The sequence below is a fragment of the Hetaerina americana genome, unplaced genomic scaffold, assembly GCF_022747635.1.
Source record: "Hetaerina americana unplaced genomic scaffold, ioHetAmer1.1.p SCAF_10, whole genome shotgun sequence".
NCBI lineage: Eukaryota > Metazoa > Arthropoda > Insecta > Odonata > Calopterygidae > Hetaerina > Hetaerina americana.
The window spans coordinates 23,708,887-23,734,391 of record NW_027286070.1 but is presented as its reverse complement, the minus strand read 5'-3'; positions in this window follow the sequence as shown (position 1 = coordinate 23,734,391).

The following is a 25,505-nucleotide window of genomic DNA, read 5'->3' as shown; positions in this document are numbered from 1 at the left end:
ACGCATCAGAGTACGGTACTAGTTCGTTTAATGCGCTGATTCAGGTGTCCCTGGATGATCTGGTGTCCGAAAAATCACCCAGCCTCGGTGAAATTAAGAGAGCTCAGAGTATACGTCACCCAGAATCGAACCAGGGCAATCAGGTGCTCTACCCACTGAACTATCTCGCGTCGCTACGGGTAAAACGAGACCAGATAATCAATGTGCCAATAAGTAGCCTCGATTTTTTATTGGGCCATTTTATCCTTTCCTCCATCCTGAAAAGGATGCTTTGGGCATTAAAACTGTGTGCGATATTTCTAGGTACGTGCATGAAATTGTATGCATATCTCTGCGAGGACATTCGCGTTTTTTAGCATTTAAGCAATAACAAGATATAATCCTTTACTCCTCACTTGTGGGTGCAACACGTTTTAATCGATGTGTCAGCCTGATTTGAATCTCCTCGTCTTCATTCTACCTTATATTCTGAATTTTTACAACGTGCTAGAGTATGACTTCATCAAATATTAATGTGTAATCGGATGCTCCTGTATTAAACTATTTGTTAATTTTCAGTTTTTAAATTTTTTGTAAGCATAAATCCTTACTTTTTCTTGCTTTTTCGTAATGAGTGCACAGAAAATCAGGTTTCCTTAATGTTGAATTGGTGACGATTTAAAATTTTAATGAGAGATTAATATTTTTCAATTGAAACTCACCAGTGGCATATTCACTCAATTCAAAATATCAAGCTATTTCCCAAGTAATGGTAACAAACACTAATCTGTTCGATGATGGAGACAAAAATAATAGGATTTCGATAAAGATTGGTTCTCGTAGTTTAGCAGCGGCTATTTGCCTCTTTAGGGGTAATGATATGGATGAAAACTGCCATCCCAAAGGAAAATAATTAAACAAGTATCTATCTTTGCCTTTTTCAATGCAAAATCTAGTTTGGAATAAACTTTTTTTTAGTTTGGAATAACCACAAAGATGGAAGACTTCCTGAAGACTTTAAAAGAGTGTGAGGATCGTAAAACTAAAGAAGACGATGCCAGAGTACTGTGAGGAACATCGAACCTTGAGTCTTGTGTCACATGTATCAAAAATACTTACGCGAATAATAAGTCGAAGGATGGAAAGCAAAATTGAAGATAACCTATCCGAAAACCAACTTTACTTTAAGGAGAACAGGTAGTCATACTCTGCCTTAGAATCATGATAGAGAAAACAATACATTTAAACAAGCAACTGTATTTGGCATTCGTGGACTTGGAGGAAGCCTTCGACAATGTGGAATGGAACAAGATGTTTGGACTGCCGGAAAAACTCGGAATAGATTACAATGACATAAGAATAATCTATTAGTTATACAAGAAGCAAATAGCCACAATGCGAATGAGAGATGGAAGCCATATAGAGGCTAAAATTAACAAAGGAGTTCGACAATAATGCAACCTCTGACTTGAATTGTTCACCATGTACCTGGAGGAGGCCATAAGATAAGAACAAGGCATTGGATTAAACGGAATTAGAATCAATGGAGAATAGATAAACATGATACGCCTCGCCAAAGATATTCCAATGATAGCAGAAAATCAGAAGGATCTTCCAAGGTCACTAAACGTATTGGATCAAGTTCTACAAAGATACAACATGAACATAAACGAGACGAAGACTAAAATCCTAGTAAGTGGAAGAGAGGAGTGGAATAGAGTGGTCACACTGAAAGGAAAAAAATGAGACCAAGTGGATTCCTTCGCCTATCCCGGAAGTACCATCGCATGGAACGAAAGGAGTACTACAGACATCAAACGAAGAATAGCCCAAGCTAAGAGAGCATTCACAATGAAAAGACAACTGCTGTGTTCAAAGAAGATATAACTACAGACGAGGAAACAATAGGCGACTATTGGCGTGGAACTCCATGGATCAGAAGCATGGACCATCGTAAAAGTAGACCAGAAAAGACTAGAAGCTTTCAAAACCTGGTACTGGAGGAGGATGCTAAAGATCAAATGGACGAATAAAATAAGAAATGAAGAAGTATACAGAAGAATAGACAAATAACGGACCTTGTGGAACACCTTAAAGAAAAGAAGAACTAGATGGATTGGCCACACGCTGTGGAAACGTTTATTCATGAAGTATACAAGTATAATAGACGGAAAAATAGAGGGACAAGTCCCAAAAGGAAGACCAAGGGGTGGATAAATTAAAAAGGGGCATTGAACAATTTGATGAAATACTGCAAAAAATACCAGGAAGTAAGCCAATTAGCATCAGATAGGGTAGGGTGGAGGATGCAGTCAACCAATCTTAGGATTGAACAGCCAATAATGATGAACTCACCAATTTATATAGAATAAAATTGAAGTTACTTATAATATGTAATTACAAAGAGTAAAATATCTGGAATTATTTGGGCTTAACAAAACTGAAAAAGATAAATTATTGCAATATTTTTCGCTTATTTTCGTACTTCCAAGCCATTAAACCCATAATAGAGTTCCTTTACAAGGTGTCTTAGACGGGCAACCAATTGAAATAGCACATATTGAATGTCTTAAAAATGTTTATCTTGAGATAGACGTTTACATACATAAAAAGTAACTCCAATCTGTCAGGATTAAATCCATTACAATTAATGTGCCAATAAATATAATATGATACGTAATAATAATATGTACCAATAAATATTATTTCTCTTGAAAAAACATGGGAATATAAATCAGATAAGCCTGATATAAAAAAGACAAGCCGTACAATAGGTCACCCACCTATGGCGAATGAAACGATTTTTCGAAAGGCGAGGTTTCGGTCAAAAGGGTAAAGTGATTTGAACTCGACAGTTTTCAACATAAAACTAATCTCTACATAAGCAGAGATTTTTTTAAAATAAAAAATGGTGTCACATTAATTTTTAGTTTCTCAGTAAGTACACACTCCGTACTCGCCATCTCTAGTTTCGGTGGTTCAAGGTATTGAGTATTTCTTTCTTATTTAATGTACTCTACAGTGATGGGAAATCGAATTTATTTCCCATTGTGAAACTATTCATCAGAATTTAGTTAAGGTTAACGCATAGGTTAAAAAAATTGTGACTCTTAGTACTTACGCAAATTTCACATCTTGCAAGGAACATTTAAAACGAGCAATTTGAGCGGAAGCTTAAATTAGAATCTCCATTCATAAGATTCCCGACGATAAAAATATATTTACTTACATACTCACCTCATCGCACGCAAGTTATGAATACATTGTAATATTTGAGCCAAACTGGTGTTAGGTAATTGGAATAAGATGGCAGTACGAGCGGAATATTCATTATGTATGCCAGCTTTAATAGCACCAGCCCCGCGTTGAAATGACAAAGTTCGTGCGCACCTACGTATATACCTCCCTCCGATCAAAATTTGCATTAAAGCGAAGCGCGTGCAGCTCATAAACGTGTTGTCGCAGCAGAACCCTTCTACGCAAAGGCAGCAATTATGATACGGATCAGGGCCTACAAGTGGCACACATAAGAAACCAGCGATGCGCATTACAAGACCTTGGCGCCCATCGACTACGTCAAATCGAAATGTATACATGCATGCATAAGCTTCTCACAGCTTTGGCGGCGGAGAAGCACGATGGTCCTTGGCGAGGAGGACTCCTGAATGGGTGCCACTTCAAGAGATATCCCATTCCATTCATGGGAAAGGAAACCACGTGATTTCAAAATGAGAGACAAACCATTAAAAATCATGACAGGGTTTCATGGCAGCAAATAATTACAATAATAAAAAGCTATACAAATGTCCAATCACCCTTCGCTCGATGAAATTTGCTTGAAGATATTCCTAGCTAGCATTATATCTAAAAAAAATTCAATGTCCGATAATTATTCCTATATTATACAATTTTAAAGCAAATAAATAAACCGATCATTACTTCGGCGTTTCATTTTTTGAACGTGATGTTATAAATTATGAAATTTTTACTATTAGGTAAATCAATTATAATTTATTACCTTTTTATTAAATAAAAAAAAACAGGTAATCCAGTATTTAGAAGCCATTTCTTTCAACCAGATTTTTATTAATTTTGCTACCGCAGACCTTTTTAACTCGAACGAAACTTGTTTTTCAACAACTTTGTGTTATTTTTCCACTATGAATTATTATTTAATGCCAAATTCTGCAAAGAAAACCACCAAAATAAGTCACAACCCGGGTTTCCATGATTTAGCATCATCGTTCGATAAATTGTGAGCATGTGAACACTCTAACATGATAGAATAGGGGAAAAGAGGAGAGAGGGAGAAAGATAGGAGTTTTAAAGGGTAGAAGTAGGCAAAGAGAGAGAGGGGAAATATAAGGTGATGGCTATGAGAGTAAGAAGAGGGGTAGGATGCTAAAATTTATTTATATCGGACACATTAGGGTTTCGAAGGTCTTTTTCAATTCAAAGTGCTTTAAAATTACTACTAAGTCCTTAAGACAAAAGGTGTTTATCGAAATCATTTGTGTAATCCCATATGTTTTTAAAGCCATTGAATCGTTCTTTTGCCCTTGCTCTAAATTTTCTTTTTGAAATCCCCCCTCCACCTTGCTAATTATCTATTTTTTTTTTATGCCAGTGAGATTCAGCACCAAATTTCATTCATCTCTTGACGTGTAATCACCAATTTTATATATATTTATATATATATATATATATATATATATATATATATATATATATATATATATATATATATATATATACATAACGATTGTACGGAAAAACTCATACGAGCGGCACAATAATTGGCTGACACAATATAACACAAATAGAAAAGAATAGACACATTTAAAAGAACACTTACACGGTAAATTGTTCGAGCTTTCGGCCCTCTCAGGGGCCTTCTTCAAGAGAGACTGAAAATATGCTATGGAACAGGAGAGGGGAGAGAGTTATGGGCGTGGAGGGGAGGTGTGGAGGGGAGGTGTGGAGGGAATGCTGGGAGGGAAATTAAATATGGCGGTTAAGGGTGGGAATTTTAAAGGAACGGAAGGATAGTATGTAGGCGGATTCACGAGTTCTCACCTCTATGTTGGTAGCTGAATCAGGTAAGGATTCTAGGATGCTGAGGGAAAAACACTGGTCGAATGAAAGGTTGTGGGAATTGGCGTGTGAAGGGATAGGAAGAGAAGAGAGTGAGGCAGAATTACAGGAGTACCGGTGATTATTCATTCGGATGGATAAGGGGGTAATGCATTCACCTATGTAGAAGGAAGTGCAATGCTTGCATGATAAAAGATAAATAATATTTTTTGAGAGGCAATTAGCGTGGGAACGAGGTGGGGGGGCTATGAGGGGATGTAGGGAGAGGGGAGTAGGCATAATAAGAGGACAGGTTTTACATCGGGGGCGGTTGCAAGTTGGGGAAATATTGGGAAATTTGTCACGGGGGGGCGCCAAAGGGTTGGTGGATCTCAGAAGGTTTTTGAGATTGGCGGGTCGTCTGTATACGATAGATGGGCATTGGGGTAGTAAGGATGAGGTCGCGTCATTGTCATGTAAAATTGGGAACAGTTCTTTAAGGAGGGTTTTCAGTCTGTGTGATCCGGGGTAATAGGTGGTGCAAAGGTTGAGTCCTGCGTCAGATGTGGGCTTGTTATTGTGTGGTGTGTGTGGTCGGGTGGAACGGTGGATTTTATTTCGTAGCAACTTTTCTGGGTAACCGCGTTTGAGGAGTGCAAGGTGTAGATTGGCAAGGTATTTGTTGAGAGTGGCTGTGGTGTTGCAAATTCGGTGTCCGCGGATAGAGAGAGAGTTAGGAATCGAGCGTTTTGTGTGTTGAGGATGACAGCTAGTGTGGTGTAGGTCGACGGACGACCCGCCAATCTCAAAAACCTTCTGAGATCCACCAACCCTTTGGCGCCCCCCCGTGACAAATTTCCCAATATTTCCCCAACTTGCAACCGCCCCCGATGTAAAACCTGTCCTCTTATTATGCCTACTCCCCTCTCCCTACATCCCCTCATAGCCCCCCCACCTCGTTCCCACGCTAATTGCCTCTCAAAAAATATTATTTATCTTTTATCATGCAAGCATTGCACTTCCTTCTACATAGGTGAATGCATTACCCCCTTATCCATCCGAATGAATAATCACCGGTACTCCTGTAATTCTGCCTCACTCTCTTCTCTTCCTATCCCTTCACACGCCAATTCCCACAACCTTTCATTCGACCAGTGTTTTTCCCTCAGCATCCTAGAATCCTTACCTGATTCAGCTACCAACATAGAGGTGAGAACTCGTGAATCCGCCTACATACTATCCTTCCGTTCCTTTAAAATTCCCACCCTTAACCGCCATATTTAATTTCCCTCCCAGCATTCCCTCCACACCTCCCCTCCACACCTCCCCTCCACGCCCATAACTCTCTCCCCTCTCCTGTTCCATAGCATATTTTCAGTCTCTCTTGAAGAAGGCCCCTGAGAGGGCCAAAAGCTCGAACAATTTACCGTGTAAGTGTTCTTTTAAATGTGTCTATTCTTTTCTATTTGTGTTATATTGTGTCAGCCATATATATATACATATATATATATACACACACAGCTACTGTATACATATGAACTATTAAAAAATGGTTATATACATGTGTATAAAAATTTATAAAAAAGATTTTTTAAATACATTTATATAAATATATATATATATATATATATATATATATATATATATATAGATCTTCCTGGAAAAACCATAACCGGCACAGGGAAAGGAACTGGCCCCCCTACCCTGATGGGTGAATTTCACGCGCCGTCGGGCTTAGTACTGGGTGAACTCCACCATCACCTACAAAACCGACCTTCGGGTTGATTACTGTGTTTATGGTTTATATATATATATATATATATATATATATATATATATATATATATATATATATATATATATATATATATATATATAGGTCCTGTATACTAATCCTGTAGTCCCTACCCGTTCCATACAAGGTTGACATCCATTTAAAATATCTCTCTCTTCTTTAAGATCATACCTCAAAGTTCTGCCACCCATCATATGTAGGCATTTTTCCTTTTTTGTTTTAATTGTTGTCATTTACGTTCTTTTATAATCTAGTTGTGTTGGTCTAATACATGTATAATTAATGTCTAATACATGTACTTGTACGTCTAACACTTTTATGCACAGTGGTTACAGTTCCCATGGGGAATGTCGCCACTTCGTAGTCGTAGTGCAGAGGAAGCGACCGACAGCTGGGGCCATCCGCGTCATAGATGGTTGAGAGGTAATGCAGTAGAGGTAGAGATTTCAGGGAATTGGAAAACAGTGAAAAGAAACCCGGCGTCGGCATTAGCCCCCTCCTTACAGAAGGCTCGAAGGGGTCAAACAATTTAACTCCCCATCCAATATTTGGCATAATTCACTTAAGGAACGCTCCACATACCACTTAAGTTTGCATCGGGAAGCTACGGAATCATTCCTCCAACGCAGATTCGAATCAACACACTCGAGGTGGGATGTCAGAAGACAAGCCACCACGCCAATATAGTCCCTGAAGCCACTTCGTATAAATTGTTTCAATTGTGCATATTGTTGATGGGTGCTAGAGATAAACGCTTACTTTATGCCTGATTTTACTTTTTGCCTTATCTTAATTTATAAAAACGACGCCGTATATATGCTTATAGATTATAGGATTTGAAAGCTTTTCTTTTCCGTAGCAAATATTAATCTATCCTGCTTTGATTTCTCACGATGAAGAACAGCATTGCCCTGTACAGTAGTAAGCAATGGCGAATTCTGCACCCCATGGAGCATTCCTATCTATAACATTTTCTTCCAAGTGTGGATTAATTAATAAACGGACAATTAAATATCTGGTATTTTTTGTCTCCTTGTACATTTGAGTTTATTTTACGCGGATATTATCCGTTGGTAGTTCTAGTGAAAACTAGGTGCATGATGCTATCATTCTACAGGCATTATCATTGAGCACCTCTTCACCATGCTCTCCAAATCCCTGTCTAAACACGCCTGAATAGGTTTCACGTACGTGTTAGGGAGATAACCTAACGTCTTAACCACCAACTTGGACTACCGAGGAATATTTTACTGAAGTTTTACAACCCTAGATTTGAATGTTTTGGGCGAATTAGGGATCATTCCTCCTATTTTTAAAATTTTCTCATTGCTTCGACCATTGGGATTTCTATAAGCACCGTCATCTCTCTATTAGGCCCTTGGCGTCGCCATGTTTGATTTCAAGAATGATTTTTTACCGTTTAATTCGCCGCCTCGTTTAAAACTTGTATTTTTAAAAGTTGTCACTCTTCCATCCCACACCCTTTTGCAACATGACTAGGATAAATTTGGGTAAGTGTTTCTAAGATAACTAATTTTTAATTTTTCATTAACCATCATATTCATAAATTGGCCTTTATATTATATTACATGAGACATTTTTAGCATATTAATTTAACATTTTTGATGGCGTTTCTTGAATTTGAATCCCGGAAGAAATATTTATCGCCTAATGTAAACTCCAAACTCTCTTTGGAATCCTTGACAGAGAATAATAATACCAAATGAAATTAGATAAAACTAATTTCCGGAGGCAATTATTCACTCATGCTTGCGGTAAAATCTTTGCAACGGCAGTATCACTGAGATATAGTATTAAACAACCAAATTTAAATTAAGCAACACCAAATGACGTAGTAATGCACAAAATATAATGTTGACCAACTGTATGTTGCGTAAAAATTATATGATATTAAGATTATTTCAAAAATGACAAATTTAGAAGTTTATTAGGATAGAACCAATTAATTGAGGTCTGAAGGATTTTATCGTACCGATGTCATCTTACTTCGCGGATTTCACGAACCAAAATTAGGAATCCATTACAAAATCTATGACCTAAGCTGAAATTGAGGATGAAACATTTGGATTAGAAATATAAATGCCGATAAACCGATAGATTTATTAATCTTTTTCGTGACACACAAATTTAACAAATGTGAGCTCTAACCCTCGAATGTACTAACTTAGAGAACAAAATTCAATGGTTTCTTAAAATAGTCCTCGAGATTGATTGATATGTTCGTGTGTACGAGTGTTGTTGTATATTACCATATATATATACATTCAAACACGAAATCCCGCCAAACGGCGAATAAATACTCATATATACAGAAACCTATTGGTGTTTGGCCAATGTGGCTCATCTCTTTCTTCTGGCTATGCGTGCCACGAAACGCACTGTTCCTTTCCTGTATGATGTTGTATGAATTCTAAACCACTATCCTTTCCTCTTGTGTATTGTCTATTTCTCCTTTGGTGGGTGAAACAGTCCCCTGACGCCATCTCTTGGCTAAAGAATCGGGGCGCTTGGCGACATATTAGACCCACGGATCTCAGGGTAAATTACGTTTCCTCGATAGCTCAAGTGGTTAAGAGCATCCGCCCGGCAAGTGGAAAGATCCGAGGTTCGAGTCCCGGTCAAGAAAATATTTTTACTCTTGTGATCCGTTCGATTCCACCTTCCCCACCTTTATTGTGTTCGTCCTTTATATGTGTTCCTATCCCTTTTCCTTATATCTGTTTCTGTATATATGAGTATATATATATATATATATATATATATATATATATATATTCATATGCTTGCATGAGCCCGTATTTGTTAATATATATAGCTATTCCCTAAATATCCTTTTCTCAACTTTAGCTTTTATCATATTATTTCGTCAAAATTAAAATTTTCCCATTGTTCTTAAGGGACGATATATCGATTAATTACCGTACGTGCGCAAAAAAAACTTAAACAACCACCCATAGTGATTCCAATATTTTTTCAAAAGCTTCTCAAAGGAGCTTAATATGAAAATGTTCACGTCAAGAAAACATATTAACCTTTACGATGCAATAAAATATGTAGATTAGGTATACCCGTAAATATTTTACCCAGGAACAAACGTAATTACGAAATATTTTGACGGCGTTTTTCTTAAGGACTCTGCAACAATTTCTCAGAATTATGGCAAGGAAACAATGCCCATAGAAATTTATCGCTTATAAAATTTCTATTTTCCTAAGGAAAATATTTTACCTACCCTCAGGGAAGCGAGGAAACTTCTAAAACACAAGCATTAATCAACGAGAACTTTAACCTTGCCTTCCAAGCAGGCGACAATAAAACACCATTAAAATTCTAGCCCTTATTATCCCATAAATTCCCTCAATGTACACGACGCTCGGGAAGAAGGGGGAGCAGAAAGAGAATGGGGAAGTCAGGGAGGTGAAATAGGCGGAGAGAGGAAAAGGGGGCGGGGTTGAAAAAGAGGTTTTTCGTCAGATTCCGTCGTTTTGCTTCGGCAAGCTAAAAGGAGGGAGTCATTGGAATCACGGCAAAGACTTAAGAGGCCCGCATTAAGGCGCTCGCTATTAATGACGTACGACGCCGTGGCATCTCTTCAAACCTCTCTCCCTGACGCTTTTTACGTGCCCGCGCACCCTCCCTCTTGGAAGGGTGAAAGGGGCGTGCGAGGTGCAGGTGGAGGAGAGGCAGTTTGTTATTCTGACGACGTAAAATATATAAGGGGGAATATAAATGGAGACGTGAAAGGGATAAATGAAGGAGGTGGTCGTGGAGGTGGGTAGAGGGGCGTTAGGGGCGGTAGCGTGGGTGGAGGGAATGGTGGGGAGGGTCGGGGGCGGCGGAGGCAGACAATGAGGTGCGCGCGCGGAGGAGGATCGCGAGAGCACAGGAGGATGAGGAGTGGAATGGGGAAATAAGAAGATGGAGGAGAGAAGAGAGACGATTCCTCCTCAGTGCGAGGACAACCAAAGGAAATAGGTACGAAGACGAAAATGTAATAATTTGCACAGAGTTAATGCGAAGTAATGTTATTTTTTTAAAGTCTGCGAATAGTACAATATTATCCGCAAAGTCACGAGTGATTCACAAACTTCTTGAGCCATGCGTTATGATGCTCGCTTTCAGAAATTACAGGCGCATATTCTCGTCTCTTTTACATTTTTTTGGAATGTTTCGGCAGCATCCAAACCATACTTTCGGAGGAGAAAGGTCGTTAAAAGGAGGATAAAGCACGGAAATTAAACGCAATTTTATCTCAGACCGTTAAAGTCATTCCACGTAATTTCGTGGACGAATCCAACGTCATAGGGCCAAATCTACCAAATTTGTGATATACCCAAATGTTACTCAACGAGTACTCAAAGACAGGTCGGATATATGACTTGGCAGTAATTAATTTACAAAACGAAATAGTATTAAAATAGATTTTGCTACTCAATTTCCGGATGAATTAAGAGAGTATTTTAAAAACTAAATCATAAGCATCTCTATGAAATATATGATTCTCGTTTTTTAGTTGATACTGACAATGAGTTGAGTGAATTAGCCAACTGTGAATCCCTGTAGCAAATATAAACACTGACCAAATGAAGGGAAATATCTGGCAAAGTAATATCACATAATTATCACTGTTGTTTTTCATTAACTCTCGTCTCCCACCATCAAAAGTCTAAGTGTTCATAATTTTTATTATTAGTTAGTCAACAGTCGAAGATAGATTGTGATGGAAACAGTTGGAGCATAGATATACTTCTTTGTTTGTCCTAACAAAAAACCATCTAACACCGGATTCCAAAAGAGACGTAAATTCCATTCCGTTTACATTCTTCCTTCCTTCATTCCGTCCAATATGATCGTTTTCATATTCCTTCCACCTTTACCTTATGTTCTCCGATCTACAAATATCTTCAACATTGCACCCATAATTGAAACTATGTGCATCCAACTCCAGTTTCCTTTGGATTTCTCAACCCTCTCTCCTCCCTAAACACCCTTAGCACTAATTCGTTGGCTTTACTTTCTGTCCATTTTACCTTTGCCATCTTTTTCCACGCCTATATTTTAAAAGGGTCCAATCTTCACTCTCTATCTTGCTTCAATATTTCCGCATCGTACAAAACCACGTCAAATACATATCTAAGTATTTGTTTTATAACTTGAAAAAATGTTTTCACAAATCTTTTATTGACCTCCTTGCTCGTCATCCCTTTCGCTAACTCTCTCTTTCTCACAAAGATGAACACTACCTGACTTAATTCCTCTTCTTTTACTTCGACTGCTCAGATCATTTTGGTCAATAACATTTCCGAGATAGATAAATTGTTCCACTCACAGTATCTTTTCGGCCCATGCAGTTTAGGGATTCAGTTAACCTTCCTCTTTCTCGAAAACTACATAATCTTTACTTGGGTCACATTGATTCTGATTCCGGAAGTATCACGCTGATTTTTTAATGCGCTCTGCAATGTTTCTTGGATTATAAATTATGGCTGACTGGCTATTTAAAGTTTGATCATCCACAAACCTAATAGTTTTATTAATTCCCTTCCGCTTTTCATTTCTAACTCAATTTTATCCCCTGCTTCTTTTACCATTTTCACCACACATACGTTAAAAAGCAAGAGCAATAATGGACACCAATGTCTCATCTATCGTACCTTCATCATGCTACCCCTTCCGGCACTTCATTCGCCACTTGCACCTGAGCGGTCTGAGACATATACAGATTGCTGATACACAGCCGATCCCTCCAATCTATTCCCATCTCCTGTAACACATCCGATAATTCTACGCAATTTATTTCATCGACCCCCTTCTCGAAATATACGAAGTAAACAAATGTATTTTGAGTGTACTTCATGTTCATTCCTATTATTGATACACTATGCCAACACGTCTAACTCACTTCTTTCTGCACGCAAACTGATCATCCTCAAAATAAATATTTGACCAATAAATATTTGACCTTCGCTTCATTCTCTTACCGAAAATCCTGTGTACCACTTCAGCAGCGTGCAAAATTAAACGTCTAGTATACATAGTCTTGTGTAGTTCTCACAAGAGGTTGCTTCCCCTATTTTTGGAATGGGAACTAAGAATAATATGATAAAATGTTGCGGAAGAGTTCTCGTCTTATAAATGCTACGAATTAGTCCATAGTACAAGGTCTGTCTCAAAAGTAGTAAGACATTTCTTCTCGGATAGATGGATGGAGGGGCGGCGGTTTCTCTGGCTGGATTCGAGGATGGGGAGTCCAAGGAAAGGCTGAAGGCTAATGGTAGTTGTCTCCCAGCCTCTGCGGAGTGCTGAGCGTTTGTTTGCAAAACCTCATTAACGTGACCCCGTAACACTTCGTCAGATATCCGTTATTGGATAAGCACTATGTGGTGAAATTTTTCATGAAACAGGGATAAACCGGGAAAGAGCAGTGTCACAAAACATAAATAAAATTAGAATGATCTAGCGCAAAGAAGACATACATTGGACATTCACTCTATACACTTGAATAGACTACACCAATCAACTAAAACGGTGATTTTAGAGAAATACAGTCCTCTATCCAAATTCCTGTCTTGAGGTTGAATGTGGAACATTTCTAATAGCTACTAGCCCCAAGAATTCGAAATTTGCGTTCAGAAAAGAGCTCAAATCCTTCCGTAATTCAACCAGTAGCTTTTGAGAACTCTTCTGCAATCCAAAAATCACACAGGATGGTTTTAGGCAGGAAGTCCGTGGGATTCACAACGATCAAAGCACGGAACTAATCGGTAGGTATTAAGAAGATCAAACTTAATCTTACTCTGCTCGGAGGAAAATTGTCAAAAAAACTAAATTTAGTCTCAAAATTAGTGAAATAATTTGCACTACTGGCTGTATGATCATCACAGTATTATGAATGGAGAAATGAGCAGTGAAAACATGAGAATTACCAGAGTTTGGCAATCCTTATAACTGAGACCAAGAGGGGCAAATAATAGACTTGGCAACCTTCAAATGATATTTTAGATGGATTGATATCGGATGAATGAGTTTTTTGGCGTTCTTATAACGTGAAAAATGGCCATCAGGCAAGACATCCGCTAAGATCGGAAACTAAATGTCAAAAAGTACCGTAGTGAGCGTCATAGGCATGATGTAAAGGTTTACAAGTATCTGAGAAATAAAAAGGATATTGAGGGATCTGGGTTCGAATCCCAGTCAAGGCGAATGATTTTTACACCCTGAAATTGTTGCATTGAAATACACATTAGCGGATGACTCCGTTAAAAGTTACTGTTGCGGCATCTCCCGCAGTTTCTTTGGTACCTGAGAAATACCCATAAAAAACGATACACGCATTACAAGATTCCGATAAAATATTTCGTAAAAATATACGATAGGACAAATGCCGATTAATGAAGGCAAAAGGGAAACTGAGAGGACTCCGGTGTGATGGGATGAGAAGAAGGAAGAGGAAGAGTTAATGAGCGAAGGGAAGGCAGGACGTGGTTGCCAAGAGGCGAGAGGTGGACGGAATGGGAGACAAAAAGGGACCGAGAGCTAGAGGAGATTGGAGGGGATCCCTTCCCCCTCCGCGGAACGCTGGACCAAAGGGAGGCGGAGCGGGGGGAAGGGAGACGGGCTAGGAGGTGTCGCGGAGGCGGCGACGGCGGTTGAAGCGCCCAAATGTGGATTGATGGGCTCGGGACAGCACGCCGTGTTGATAAAGAGGAAGGGAGTGGGTCGAGGGGGGACGCTGCGGTGACGGACGGAGGAAGAGATGGGGTCGGGCGCCGGCGTGAAAGAGCATTCGTCGGGAAGAGAAGATGTTGCAATCGAGAGGTCGGAGAGACAGAAAAGGGTTCGATGGACTAAAGACGGTTAAACGTAAAGATAAAAATACCCAATGAAGAATAAATAAAGTTTATACTTTTAATTTTTCGGAACAAAATTATGTTATTCAGACCTACGATTTGGCTCACTCACGCAACAGAAAGGGAGTCGCGAAAAAATATTTTTTTTCAATGAGTCTAAAAGTCGTAATTTCATATGCTCTAAAAAACTTGGAGGCTCTACGTCGGCGGCAGTGGGCGTTATGAATTCTATCACGAATAGGGCATAAACCTACGAAATGAGCTTACCGTTTATCGATAAAATTTGTAATTTTACGGGAATGTTTCCAGCAGGTTCATTGCCCACAGACAGAAAAGTCGAAGGTCCATATTTAAATATGAAATTGCAGTTTATGAGTCGCCGATGGTATATTAAACCTTTAATGAATGAAGGTAAAACGTTTTCATTATTTTTCACTGACTTGTAAATGGATCAAATAAAGTAAAAACGATGATTTGAACGTAGCCTCCAGCGATGAAGGGTTAAGATGATTTAAAGTGAAATACCGTAAAACATTTAAAAATCAATATTTTCTACGAAAAAAACAGCGTTATTAGTTTGTATTATTTCACTTAATAATATGAACTTAGTATTTTCTTCACTTAATAATATGAACAATTAAATACTTTTTTTACTTTTAAAGGTTGATCTGGGGAACGAGAAGAGGAAACGGAGCGGAAGCTGAAGCGAGAGAAATGAGGAAGTGAACGGTAGAGGGGAAAGACGTAGCAGTGTAGAGGAAGGAAAGTAAAGTGAGAAAGTCAGCAAAGCCGTGTTAAAAAATATTAATGATAAAGGTATTAATTGCAATTGATAATCAGTGAATATTGTGAGTTATTTTAAATTACAGCCATTTTTCTCCAATCCACCACCCAATACATGATATGCTCCCTTCTACTTTATTTTCTGCTATTTCAATGATTTAATACCCTTCTTCTTAATGGTAACCTCTCTCTTTCATCGCTGTTCTTTTTCATTTTCCGCTCAAGGCAATTACGAAATGAGCATTAAGTTCCTTGAAACCTTTCAAATTTGATGAAATTATTCCTACATCTGTATCGTAACGATACTGAAGTTTAACTGTCAACTGTTTCCCCTATCATTTTCCATGCGTAGCCAAGCCTATGATGTTAATATTTCGTCGTCTTTCTTCCATACTCCTAAACGGTACTCTTCCACCTCCCTAACTTCTCAAACTTCACCTACTATCTTGTTTCCATATAACATAAATAAAAGGTTATTTTTGCCTGTCTCTTTCCCAATATTTCCTCTATTTGAGCATGCAAACTATTTATTTTACCTCCTTTTGACTACTAATTGGAATGCACACTTGGGTTATCGCTACATTTACGTGTATATTATTATCGACATTGACAAAATTCTACCATTGTTCTACTCTACACTCTCTCTCCTGGGTTGACTCAGTACTCTAAATACGAACGATGCCCCTTCTACTACCGTAATCTGTTAATTATTCGGTTATTTTCATTCCAGCAATCATCGCTGCATAGTGTCCCCTCAGACAGGCCTAAAAAGGTTTTCTGTGGTGGTAGAATCGGAATAAACGCCAGAAGTAAAGGTTCTACTCAAAAGAGAATTCATTCGGGGAAATTCTTCCACGCAGAAATATCCTATTGAGACGATAATTAATACAATGTCATGAGATACACCACCCAACTGTTCACATATTACATCACGCAAACTTCTAAAAATCGTAACGAGTTGGTGAACGACGATTCTCAATGAGCCCTGGAGTAAATGAAGAAAAATATTAATAAATCATTTAATACAGAATATCAAGTTCATTTTTTATGCGTCACAATTATTCATTTATATTTTCAAATTATTAAATGATATTTGTTATGGAAATGGTTAAACGTAAGATGAATAAAAATATCGAAGAAAGGCGTCCCTCTAGGTTTTTCTTTAGAATCCAAGAGACCTGGTCATTAAAATCTACGTCGCTATTCACTTCCATTAAGTCATCTTCCAAAAGATTTGGAACGTTGAACACCTTTTTCGACTCATTCCTTCCCTATCCTGATTCTCCAAATGCCGCCAACATATACGTCAGGAGGAAATCATTAATTCCATTCGTTCTCTCATGTGATTGCAATTCTTTTCACCTTTCTTCTAAATCCTTCTTGTATAAAAACTATGCTGATATTATTCTCTTCTACATATTTTCACTGTATCATCTACTTCATCTTATAACTAATTTTTACCGTGATTTCTCCCATTTTTTTTCGTTCTTTCTGCAGAGGACTTCCTGGCTTCTGCTCCCTTCGTCATTGACTTTATAATCATCATCTTTCATACCTGAGCTGTTTTCTACATCCGCTCTAACAAACTGATGTCTTTTCTTATAAGACTTATTCCGATCGTTAAAATTATTTATTTCTACAGTGATATTTGCCCCATATTCATCTATATACTAATATTTTTCCTCCAAATTTTTCTAGCTCCACACCAATTTCTAATTCATCTGATTTCTGACAGCATTTGTTTGCATCACAGATGACTATCCATGACGCTTTTATCATAGCCACTCCTTTCCCCCCGCCACACGCCCTTGCGGCGGCTTGCGGGGTATTATGTAGATGTAGATGTAACTACTGTCATTTCATTCAGGTTTTCCCCTGCTACGGTTTATTCGTATATTCCAGTTTACTCTCGACCTTTTTTATCTTAACTTCTATACCAATTTACCTCGCTAATATTCGTTACCATATCCACATTCATGTTCCTTATCGTCTAAGTGAACAGAAAATTCAACCTGATGTCTCTAAAATATTAAATATTTACTCGGATAAATAGCCCAAGAAAAAAACGTTCTAGCCACCTAGAAAAACAATCCCAGTTGAGGAAAAACTGTGGAACAAGAGAGGCAATACTTGGCTCGAGAGTAGTGGATGAAAAAATTACACACGTGAACAAGTACTTGAATATGGTGTTCGTTCGACTTGGAAAAGGCCATCGATAACGCCAAATGAAAAAAGGTGTTCAAGATACTAGAAGTTCTTGGAATACACTAAAACGATATAATATTATTCCATCATCTTAACAAGAATGAAGTAACGATGATGCAAATGAAAAATGGAAGGAAAATAAAAGACAAAATAAACGAGGCAATCAGATAAAGACGTTAGATAAAGGCATGCTCCAGTTCGCAGATGACATCGCATTAGTTGCAGAAAATAGAGAGGACCTGAAAGGCTCCTAATTCTATGAACCAAGTACTTCAGAAAAATAATACCAGCATCAACAAGAATAAAATAAAAACAATGGTGTGTGAAAGGACGAGGCTGAAGTCAGATATTACATTTCGAGGAGCGAAACTAGAGCAACAAGGGATACTTCATCTACGTAGCAGCAATATTATTTTGGATGCAAAAATTTGAAGCTAAAAATCTAGCGAAGAATAACTCCAGCAGAGAAGGCATTCATGAAGGAGAACCAACAATTTTATTCAAACATACTAAAATTGCGAACAAGGAAACATTCCATCAAAAGATTCGCAAGCAGCATGGCACCCTACGGATCGGAGACAAGGAATATTGGATAAGTGGAGCAGCAAAGAATAGAATAAACCTTTGAAAGATGGTGCTTAATGAGAATACTGAATATTGAATGCTCAGACAAAATGAGCAATGAGGTAGTAAAGAGATAAGCAGAAGATGAAGGGCCATCTGTAGAGCTCTATGTTAAAGAAAATCTAGATTGATTGGACAAACCTTGAGGCAAAATTAATGAGTTCGAAACATTATTGAAGAGAACACTGAATGAAAGATCTCGCAGGGAAGACCAAAATATAAGTTCATAGGAAACATTTAGAAGGACGTTAAGCAGAAAAGAAAACAGGAGATGGGAGAAATAACACTAAATAGAGAAAATGAGAGGATGCAGTAAACCAATCTGAAATTTGAAATGCGTATGACTATCAAATTTTTCCTCTTTCTGAGCACATTTTTTTTCCTTTGGCGTTTAGTTTCTCCACTCCAAAATAATTACCTGAGATTACTTCTGTATTTTGTCTCACCGATCCCCATTCCAGTGATCCAGTAGCCACTATTTTTTAAAAAGTGAGAAATATTTCCGTTTCTTTAGATATTTCTGTACCTCTTCTGCATGGCTTTTAAGACATCGAATGAATCAGTGTGTCTCCTAAAATAAAAAACCTCAAGCACTTCATTTCCATTTTTGCATTTTTCACATGTTCATTGAAATGTAAGCAAAACACTCTCCATATCACCCACTATGGTATCCATTATTCCACTGATACCCCCCCTCGTTAGTAACCATAAAGGTTTGTTTTCAAGACTATCTTACGTTCCGAATATTTTATATATAGACATGCAAAGGCGCCGTATTTCTGGTTTCAATACCGTTGAAAATATTATGTTAGTTTAAAATCTCACATTTTTATTTTACACGGTTATTGAATTTTCGTATGCAACCAAAAACGTAAAATTTTTAAACTGTTTCAACCAGCCTTTGAAGACAAATTTGATGGCATTTATATTGAGTTTTTAATGAAACGCAGATAGTACGCATGATGTTTCAACAGTTCCTCTACTTACCACGTAGCAGATTCTATGTTAGAGTAAACTTTGAAAAAGAAGTGGGTAACCGATATTTTATTGTATTCCGTTAAAGCATTCAGTCAAACCTACGTTTACAGAAGTGTTACTTGCATGTGTGAGCATGGTTAGCAAAGTTAAATTGGAGAGGTAAATAAACAAGGGCAGTACTAGGCCTAGGATAGGACTTATTAAATGGCTTATCATTACTGATAAATGAATCCCGGTTAATGAACTCAGTAGCTTCGATATTCTACTTAATACAATTCTAAACTTCTGCCAGATCATAGACTCCATTGACCCAAACCACAGCGTGCTCAAATATTTCGGCGCCCGAAGCGAGACAATATATGGCTTAACTTTGAAAATTCAAATTCGTCGATAAACTTTGAACTCATTTCCTTGGGAGTATCGGGCGGTCCAGTTATACTGCCTCAACTCATCAGGAAGTTGAGTCCATAACTTTGCAAGCAATAAGACGCCGTGGTTTAGCTCCGCCACCACCCGCCTATCGTATTGGAGGATAGTATATTAATCCCAAATCCCCCGGGACACAGATTTCACCAACGCCCGGAGGAAGACCATCGTGCAGTACCTCGATATCATATTTGGCGTCAAAATATTACTAAAACACGTCAAATAAGGTCAAGTCAGTGAAATAATTTTCAAAAACATGGATAACGCATTAGTTCATTGAAGTAGAAAAAACCTATTACTCGGAAAAGTTTGATGGCCACGTAAAAATGTATATTTAATTCCAAAGTTGAAATTGTCTTCAGGGTTTCCAATTCGACTGTTTTTATTTCTTAACTAGGCCTCTAATGGCACTTTAAATCTCTGTGAAGGCCTTTTTCAGAGCTGCTAAAGATTTCAATATCCTTGAATTGTCATTTTGAAGAAATTCATCAAATACCCTTACGAATTGCTTCTCCAAATCTGGCAGGGCAACGATTGAGCCAGAAGCACAATTTTTCCCAACGCCACATACACGAATTAGAATATAAATTCATCAATTCACAGCTATTACCTGTAATTCCCCCCGCCACACGCCCTTGCGGCGGCTTGCGGGGTATTATGTAGATGTAGATGTAATTTTCACTATCATTGCAAGTGAACATATGAACTGAAAGTTTCAAAGTAGGAACTTACCTGTGGAACAGTAATTTTATATTTTAATGATTAGCAGTCATAATTCTATGATCGATACGCGTTTACCCTCTTCGCTCATACACCAAGAGCATTCCAATGGATTAATAACATTTAATGTAGCTTGGGATTGTGCTTTTTAAATGCAGTAATCCCAAAAGTACCCGACCTTGCAGAGAAAACACAAAACGTTTGGAAAAAAATGTATTTATTTTTCAACATAATCTCCTTTAAGTTGTATACACTTTTCCCAGCGATGTTCAATAAGTTCGATGCCCTTTTTATAGTAAGAAATGTCTTACTCCTCAAAATAGCCATTAACTGCCGATCACTAATCACTTTTTCGTGGTTGGAAAATCTTTACCACCGAGCCGTTTTTTCAAGTTTGCGAACAGAAAATAATCCGAGAGGGCTAAACCTGGCGAATTGGGTGCATGAGGTAGCAACTCAAAATTTAATTCATGAATGTTGGCCATTGCAATAACGGATTTGTGAGCTGGTGCATTGTGTTGATGAATCAATACTTTACTCTTAGCCAAATGCGGCCGCTTTTGCTGGATTTCTTCGCTCAAACGTTGCAATAAATTCGCATAATACTCGCCGTTGATATTTTTTCCTTTTTCAAGATAGCCAATGAAAATTATCCCACGCGCATCCCGAAAAATCGACGCTATGGCCTTGCCTGCAGATGAAACGGTCTTCGCTTTCTTTGGAGGCGGTTCTCCCTTTTGAATCCATTGTTTTGATTGTTCTTTTGTCTCGGGTGTCAAGTAATGGACCCATGTTTCATCCATGGTTATGAAGCGGCGCAAAAATTCATTCTGCTTCGTTCCTGTGAAAATGCGGCACCCATCTTTCAAACAGCTTTCTCATGTCCAAATTTTCTACATCTACATCTACATAATACCCCGCAAGCCGCCGCAAGGGCGTGTGGCGGGGGGTGTTAGGTCACCAACCGTAAAAAAGAAAAATACCACATGCAAAAAAAAAAAAACAACACGGAAAATTACACCCACAGCAGCGCACACACTCATGCAAAAATCCCTTCATCCAATACTCATGCAAACACATAAACCGCAAAACAACTAAAAAACTGCACCCCATGATGCAGCACGAAAGACATCCTACAACACGGAAGCCAGGACACAACAAGCAAGAAATTGAAACACCACATGAAAATGCACCACGAAACACTCTGCCCCCAAAGAGTCTTTAAAAGGCAGGGAATGCGACCCAACGTTGCAGGTAGCAGGAATTTCCCCCCGCGGAGAGGGACGAGGGATTGAAAGGGAAACTTAAAAACAGCAGTTGCTATCTCGTATTGTCCGTGGGAAGAAGGAGTCCTTGAGTCGGCTAGTTCTGGCATCTATTTCCCGAATTTTATATGCATGATCCAAGCGACTAATGTATGTAGGAGTACGAATAATTTGCGAGACCTCGGTGCTGAAACATGCGGATCTAAATTTATTTAATAATTTCAATCTTGCATTGAATCGTCTCTCAGCCAATGATTCCCACCCCAAATCCATGAGCATTTCGGTGACGCTTTGCGTTTTATCGTAGGAATTTTTTACAAAACGGGCTGCCCGGCGTTGAACCTTCTCAATTTCCCGAATGAGACCTTTTTCACTCGGATCCCACACGCTGCATGCGTATTCTAAATGAGGCCTTACAAGAGCGTGGTAACAACGTTCCTTGACCTTCGAGTCACTTTTGCCGACAATGCGTCTAATGAATCCCAATTTTTTATATGCTTGACCGCAGACTTTACGTATGTGAGTCCCCCAAGTTAAGTCTTTTGTGAATGTGACACCTAGGTATTTTACCGTATCAACTACTGCTAGGTCACCTCCAGCTAATTTGTAAGCAAATCCCGTTGATCTTTTAAAGAAATTTACCACTGAACATTTATTATAATTTAGAGTCAATCCCCAGTTAGAACACCATTTAGTAATGCAATCTAAATCCTGCTCTAGAATAAAACGATCCTCATCCTCAGATATCTCCCGATAGATCACCGTGTCATCCGCGAACATCCTAATTTTACTTTTCACTTCGCGGTTCAAATCGTTAACAAAAATCAAGAAAAGCAACGGCCCGATCACACTTCCCTGAGGTACCCCCGACGTGACTCGAACGCTGTCGGAACTAGCGCCATCAAGGACTACCCTCTGTTCCCGCTCTGAAAGAAAATCTTTAACCCAACTTATGGCGCCCTTGTTTATACCCGCGACCTTTAATTTATGAATGAGTTTACCGTGTGGGACCTTATCAAATGCCTTTTGAAAATCTAAGAAGATGGCATCCACTTGCCTACCTCTCTCACCCGATAAAAGTAAATCATGTGTAAATAATCCTAATTGGGTCTCGCAGGAGCGGGTTTTCCTGAATCCGTGTTGATTGTCACTTAAAAAGTTAATATTGTCAAGGTGTCTCATTATTGAACTGACAATTATGTGCTCTAAGATTTTGCAACAGATAGAAGTGAGAGATATAGGTCTGTAATTACTGGGATCCTCCCTGTCACCACTTTTAAAAATAGGCGTTATTTGCGCGGTTTTCCAAATCTTAGGTACTTTGCACTCTGTGAGGGATTTGTTGAATATAAATTCAAGGTACGGGGCAATGTTTGGAGCTAAATGTTTTATCACCCTAGCTGGTATATTTTCGGGACCCGGGGATTTGTTGGGTTTAATCTCGTTAAGCAATTTTAGAATTCCTTGTTGGTCCACTGTTATTTTTTCCATGGGTGGAGTATGTATTGTTTCTTGGAGATATGCGGTGGCAACATCATTCGAGAAAACGCTTTGGAAGAATGAATTTAAGATGTTAGCTTTACCCTCACTGTCTGTATGAATTATATTGCTACAATCCCTTAAGCAAGCCACGGTTTGTTTACTCCCATTTACTTCCCTAACATATGACCAGAAAGCTTTGGGGTCAGTGTCCAAGTGCTCGCAAAGTACTTTGCGTTTAAAGTCCAGTAAAGCGCTACGTAATTGTGTTTTGGTTTCAATTTTGGAGGATCTATATGTGTCCCATAATTGTTTATTCTCAGGGGATGATGTGTTCACGCCTGCCCTCTTTACCCTAGAGTGTAGCATTCTCTGCTTTCGAAGGGCTTTTCTAACGTCTTTATTGTACCACCTGGGTTCGCGATTTGCTTTAACGTATTTTATAGGTATGAAATCTACGATTCCTTTTTGCATGATATTGACAAATTCTGTCCAAGTTTCTTCCACGTTGACATGACTTAAGCGGGTTTTGAACTCGGGTAGTGAAGAGTTTAATTGATTGGCAAAAGATTCAAAGTCTGCTTTATGGTAATTATAAATTTTTCTTTTTGGTTTAATGATCTTTTTTATTTCTATGTCCAAGTGGACATTAATTGCTTTATGGTCACTCAACCCCTCATCAGTTGATACACTAATAATACGTTCAGGCGTGTTTGTAAGAAATAGATCCAATATGTTTTTTCCACGGGTGGGCATGCGTACTGCTTGATGGAGGGAGTTTCTTTGAACCAATTTTATCATGGAATTGCAAGATTCGCGATCGCGGGTCCCAGATTTAACGATATTGTTGTCCCAATCTATACCAGGGAGATTAAAGTCGCCACCAATTATGTTTATGCTGTTATTATATTTACGTGTAAAATTGTAAATTTGATCGTTGAGGGTGTGAAGTGTTTTCAAATCTGAGTCTGGAGGTCTGTAGAAAGAGCATAAATTTATGTTGGGTTGATTGGTCCGTATTAAGGTGCACCAAACACTTTCTATGTTATTTTTTTCAAATGAAACTTGCCTGCTTTCAAAATGACTTTTAACTGCCACGAAAACCCCTCCTCCGGGTCTTGTATCTCTATCGTGTCGGTAAACTTTGAAATCTATTGGGAAAATTTCTTGGTCGTTTATGTCATTGCACAGCCAACTCTCTGTGCCTAATACTATATCAGCGGAATGAGTTTGGATGATGTGTTCTAGATCCGCTGATTTGTTCTTGAGGCTTCTGCAATTTATAACAAGTATAGTTAAGTTATTTTGATGTTGAATAACGTCCTTATTTGTGCCTGACTGTAGTTTAGGACGCCTTTGTGGGGAAGTGCGTGTCACAATTCTTTCTAAATCAATGCCAGTGTTGTCGGTGACTTTTATATTTTTATTAATAATATTATACGCGCTATCCCCAGATGTTACTGACCCACTAAGTGACCTGCCCTTTATCCTAAAAAAGGCCTACAGTGGTCGAGTATCCTATCCGCCACCTTACTCGCCGCTTCCGCCGTGTAATGGACCCCAGATCGGTTAAGGGGAGTCCTGCAAGATCGGAGGGTTGGTCTCAGGTCGACGAAGGAGGCTCCTATGTCCGAGCAGAATCTCGATAGTCTCTGGTTTATGCCTTCCACTCGGCTCCAAACCAGAGACCCGCGATCCTCCCTCGGAACGATGCTGCAGACCGTTAGTCCCAGCCGAACCCCCTCGACGCCCTGGACGCGCTTCACCTCGGAGTTCAGTTCCCTAAGGGAACGGAGGACCTCCTCGGATCCACGGTCCGTGACGTCGTTGGTGCCCACATGGGCCACGACCTGCAGCCTAGAGCACTTCGTGCCTTTGACCGCCGCCTCGATTGCCTTCGTCACCTGAGGGACCCCTCCGCCTGGTATACACCAGGCGGTCACTCCTACATTTTCGGTTAATATGCGATATACCGCACTTTTTCAAATGCCTACTATGTTTGCTTCTCGCGCAATTTTAGTGGATGATAATTCAGTACCATTTTGTGGATTTTCTTCACCGTTTCTGGAGTCGTCGCCTCATTTGGTCGACCTATGCGATACTCTTCTTGACAGCTCGTACGGCCTCGTTTAAACTCTGCTACCCAATATTTTACTGTTGTAAACTAAGGAGCAGACTCACCAAGAGAAGAATTCAGTTTTTATATTGGTTGGGCTGATGCCTTTCAAATAAAAGTATTGTATCACATAATGGTGACCAATTTTCTCCATCTTCACAAATTCACTGAAAGCGTTCACTATTGATGGC